The 5,030-nt window shown below is 67.5% G+C and overlaps 1 protein-coding gene across 3 annotated transcripts in view; it reads left to right on the top strand.

Annotated features, from left to right (window-relative positions):
• Positions 1-5,030, top strand: part of MGAT3 (mannosyl (beta-1,4-)-glycoprotein beta-1,4-N-acetylglucosaminyltransferase) — a 29,387-nt gene that overhangs the window by 7,934 nt on the left and 16,423 nt on the right. The window contains exon 1 of one of the 3 annotated variants that reach the window (XM_012720346.1): positions 530-552. The exons of 1 other annotated variant lie outside the window; for it this stretch is intronic. The gene's annotated coding sequence lies outside the window, so the exon portion shown is untranslated. Of the gene's footprint in view, positions 1-529; positions 553-3,938; positions 3,973-5,030 lie in introns of those variants that run through there. One more of the 3 variants, XM_012720345.1, reaches the window with a different exon arrangement.

Here is a 5,030-nt window from a genome sequence, read left to right as displayed (position 1 = left end):
GGCCCGGGCGTGGGGGGTCCTCGAGGCGCGGGGCTCCATCAGGCTTTGTGCGCTGCCCCCACCCCAACCTCGGGCGTGCAGCGGGGCTGGGGGTGGGAGGCCTCAGGGCCGCCTTCCCCACCCCCGACCCCGGGCTGCGGCGGCTGGCGGGCGGCAGAGGCCCAGGCGCTGTGGGGTGCTGGGCGGTGCGGGGGCCGGGCTGGCTGCGTAGAGGACCAGGCTGAGGCGAGTGGGAAGAGCACCCCGGCCCTCTGCTGGGGAGGGGGCTCCTGCTCTTCCACTGCACTGCTCCAGTGGTGGGGGCGGGGGAGGGAGCCTGGCTGGAGGAGGGTGCTATAAATATCCGCAAATAGTGAGTTCTGCCGTCAGAGGTGGGGTTTGTGTGTGTTTTTGGGGTGCCGAGCTGGGGTCGCACCCAGCGTGACTCTCCTGGCCCTGAAAGGTGCCTGGAGAAGGGGTGTGGGCAGGGACATTACCCCAGTGGGACTCTCCATGGCCCCCCATCACTGGCGCCCCCAATTCCTCCACTCCTGGGACATCCTGCCTGATTGGGTGAGTTGGGGGCACTGTGTGGCACCTGGGGTCACAAAGGCTCGGCGCAGGCCAGGTGAGGACGGAGGGTCGTGCCAAGCGGGGGGCTGCGTATGGGAACCTGCACTTCTGGGGGTTCGTGGGCGGCGTCTGCTAAGGAGGTAGCACAGGGTCCTAGGAAAGTTTGAAGGAGGGGCTGCCAGCCCGCGGGGCAGAGGCCTTGCTGGGAGAGATGGTAACAGGAAGCCGGAGTTCACTGGTGGGCACGCGGAAGGTGGTGCTGGCAGGGACCAGGTGAGACGCCAGGGTGCCCTGAGGGGAAATGGGTGGTCCGGCCTGTGAGTGTGGGGAGTGGGGTGGGGGTGGGGAGCGAGGGCTGCGGGGAGACCAGGTGGCCACCCCGGGGAGCTGGCACCGGCTTTGAGGACAGGGTCCGAGGGATGCCGTTAGGCTCCCCCACCTTCTCGTGGGGTCTGCTCAGCTCCCCGACGCGGTCAGAGGTGATCCTTCCGCTGTGGTTACTGGGCCACCGCAGGCAGCTTGAGCCTCAGTTTCTACCAAGTGGGGCGACCCCCTAAGGGGTTGTGGAGGGGACCAATGAGAGAGGGTGCATGTAGAGACCCCATACCTGAGAGGCACCCCACCTCGCTGGCGGCTGTGTCAGCCTTGAACCTGTGAAACGGGGTCGCCAGTGTCACCTGGCAGGCCAGGCCTGCTTCCCTGGCGGTGAGGATCACGCGAGGGGCCGTGCTTGGGGGGGCAGGCCCTGGGAGGAGGGTGAGAAGGCCTGAGAACTGGCCGGGGCTGTGGGCACGGCACAGCCACCTCCTGTTGCCCTGTGCGCACCGCACCTCTTGACCCCCCAGCCATGGCATCATTCTGAGGACACTGCTCTGTTCCCCAAGATCAAAGCCTCTTTGTTTCCCATCCTGCATGATGCACCCCTCCTCCCAGCCAGCTCTAGCCCACTGTGTGGGACTAGGACTCCTTTCCAGAAGTTTCTTCAGACATTCAGGTCAACAAACACCATGTCCTGCTGTGACACAGGCACAGGAAACAGGCCGTGGCCGTGGGAGACTGGAATCTAGCCGGGCAGCGGGTTCCCCTGGGCGCCCACGAGGCCGCCGGGGACTGGGGAGAGTCGGAGCAGTAACTGTGCAGGAGGACGCAGAAACCAGGGGTCCAGACCCGGGGCCGGGGTCGTGCCGCCCTCACTGCCTGAGTGGACAAGCAGCTGCTTCTCTGCGCCTCGGGCCCCCGGGCAAGTGGGGTGCACACTCCTGCCTCTTGAGCAGCTTGGTCAGGGCCTGTGTGGCCCGGCCCCATGCGGACGACCGATTCACCCGGCTCCTCAAAGCCAGGAGGCCTGCCCGGGCCAGCGTCGTCTGTGTGCCTGGGCTCCTGGTCTGCCTGTGAGTCCCCGGGCAGGGCTGCCTGTGTCCACTGCTCGGGCAGGGGCAGTGTGTGCCGGGCGGCTCTCCGCGGAGCAGTGCTGGTGATTCCGTGGTGCGACTCCCCAGCAGGGCTGACTTCAAGCTACCAACAGTTTACCCATCTCCCAAAGGGGCTCTCAGCCAGCTTCGGCGCCCAGGCATTCAGTAGGTGCTTAATAAATGATGGTCTAGAAACAGAGGTCCCAGAGAGTGCCAGGAGATGGACGTGGGGAGCTGTGTGTTGGGGGAGGGGGGACGAGGGGGCGAGGCAGGGCCAGAGGCCAGCCTGAAAGGTTACCCGTTTTCCTGGGACCCTCCATACCCTGCCCTGACACCCCCTCCCCGGGCCCCCTGGATCTCGGCCTGGCCAGAATGGCCCACCCGGGCGCTGCGTTTGTCAGACTGCGCTCTGAGTTGTGGTCCAGTCAGAGGCCAGGCCTCGGATTCTGTTCTTTTGCCTAGGCTGTTCCTTCTACCTAAGGTCTGTTCCACGCCCGCCTCCGTCCCCTGAAACTCCCGTCCGCTGTCCGCTGCCTCCCCTGTGATGCCGCCCTCCACCCCAGATCACACAGACCCTCTCGCGCGCCCCTGTGCCCACTGCTTGCCCGGAAAGCGCCACAGCTGCGGGATGGCGTTGCTATGGTAACGCAGTGCCGATGGGGACGCCGAGGCACCGCGCTGGCCAGTCGTTAGCCCTCCTGGGGCAGCCGGGGCGGGGCACCAGGTGACCACAGGTCCCTGGGCTGTGCGCTCACACCAGCGGATGAGTGGGTCAAGATTCTTGGCCCCGGGGAGCAGCGTTGTGCCGCCCCCCCTTTCCGATGCTTGGTGGGGAGCCCAGCCCTCCAGAGGACCCCAGCAGGCCGCGCACAGGACCCTGCCTGCAGGGAAGGGCGGGAGCCCTCAGGAGCGGGGAGCACCCTGGGCTCCGTGGTCTTGCTGGAGTCACGGGTGGCCCACGGCTTTGCCACAGTCGGGGCAGTGAGCAGGCCCACGGCCCGCTCCCTGCACACGCGGGTGGAAATTCCCCTGTTGGCGCGCTCCTTTTCATCTCCTACAAAAATAAAGTCAGAACAATAGGAATTATTCACGTTCCCGGTCACTGTTTTATGGATTTGGAGCTTATTTGGCTCATGATTTTGGTTCCCACCGAAGTGACACTCTTCCTCCCCACCCCACGTCCCCCGGGAACGATGGCCGGCTTGGGTGGGGTGCTGTGGGACAGCCGGCTTCCGCGAAGCAGAGGCGGCGGCCCCGACGGGCCTGGGGGAGGGTGGCAGGCGACGGTCTCGGTTTCCGGTGGACAGCCCCGTGAGGGGTGACCTCCCAGGTCCTCTCCTGGCTCTGCCTCCGTGGCGTCGTGGTTTGCTGCTGTTTATCCTGTTGTTTAGGGAGCACTTACTATGTGCCGGGCGGCCGGCCAGGCACTTTGTTTGGGTTATCCCAGCGACGCCCCCTGACTTCCCACGAGGTAGGTACTGTTCTTACCCTCACTCGGCGGCTTTCGGCCAGGGTCCTGGGGCTCGGGCTCCCGACTGGCCTGTGCAGGCTCTGGCACCGGATGGGGCTGCCGGTCCGGGACCCCATGGTCACGCAGAAGGACCTGCTGTCTCGCGGTGCGGGGCCCGGGCCCACCCCCGGGCCGCTGCCCTCACGGCCAGGGTGCCGCTTCCCCGCTGGCCGAGTCCAGGGCCTCCGGCAGCCCTGCCCGGCCTGGCCTGGACACACCTGTGCCCCAGGCCCCACCCCACGCGGCTCAGCCCGAACCCGCGTAAGAGGGAGGGCTGCAAGCCCAGTTTACAAACGCCGTCCCCGGAATGCAGAGAACGTGGGCCCCAGGACCACGGCCAGGCCCTGGAGTCCAGGCTGCCTCTTCCCAGCCTCCCCGCTCCGCTTGCCCCACCCAGCCCGCACGCTCTGCCGCCCCTCCCTGCTGGCGGCGGACCCCCCACTTCTTAATACTCCAGACAGGTCCCTGGGACTGCGCCTCCTTTCCCTGGTGAATCCGGTGAGTGCGTGGCCGTGGCCGAGGAGGGGCCTAGGGAGCTGCCGAGGACGGGGAGGGGACGGGCACGCGCAGGGGCCTGGCACCGGGCCTGGCACGAGGAGGCGTTTGATAAAAATGTCTTAAATATTTGCTGGACGGTGGTTGTGAGATTAGCGGGCGAGTGCCACTGTGGGAGAACGCAGACCGGCCGGCGGAGGCCGAGGTTGGGACGGCGCCTCTGGCCCAGCGCCGCACGGTGGACGTCCGTGGCCGGTGTTGGTGGTCACGGCGCGTGTTTGTGGTGCCAGCGTGAGCGGGGTGCTGGCTGCCGCTCGCGATGTCACGCCAGCGCCCAGGAGCCTGAGCAGCGGCCAGCGGGCCGGCCCTCCGGTGGAGGTCCCGGGTGCGGGGGCTCGGTCACGCTGCCGGACGGGCCCGGAGCCGGCTGGGGGTGGGCGCAGCTGTTTAGCAGGGCCCTCTCGCACCCCTGGGGGTTTGGCCGCTTCTCCACCTGCGCCCACACCCCGCTCAGAGGCCGGCGTCCTCAGCGTGTGTGTCGCTGAGGGCAGTGCCGAGAGGCCGGCCACTGCCCGGGCCCGGGAGACCGGTTGGTGTTTGGGGGCCCCTTGGTCGGTGGGGCAGGGTCAGGCCTGAGCTCAGGCTCTGGTGCCAGGCTGGGCCCGGCTGGACCCTGTTAGGTCCAGAATGCCCAGCACAGTCTTCTGCCCTAAAGCCGAGGTCCAGAGTGTGGTGACTGCCCCTGGCCACATCCCGGTGCCCAAGGTGGGGGCAGGGGCTGGAGGGCCTGGGAACCCCGCAGTGTGGGTGCTGGCTGTGCCCCGCTTCCCAGCAAGGGAGGACTGCCCCACAGGGAGCCGACACCCCACCCCAGGCGTCCGGGACCAGGTTTCTGTGGGCCACAGGTGCCAGGCCCAGCCTGTCACTGCTGTGGGAAATGGTAGGCGCGCGGGGGGCTGTGAGCAAGGTGCCTGTGCATGGGAGGGGCGCACGGCACCCCGCCCCCCGGAGAGCAGGCAGCAGTCTCCTCTCAGGCCTTGGTGGCTCTGCCCCTTGTCCGA

This window comes from Condylura cristata, unplaced genomic scaffold (assembly GCF_000260355.1).
Source record: "Condylura cristata isolate star-nosed mole 26May11 unplaced genomic scaffold, ConCri1.0 scaffold00004, whole genome shotgun sequence".
Lineage (NCBI taxonomy): Eukaryota > Metazoa > Chordata > Mammalia > Eulipotyphla > Talpidae > Condylura > Condylura cristata.
Note: the sequence above shows the minus strand (reverse complement) of the source record. Positions and strands in the feature narration are given on the sequence as shown.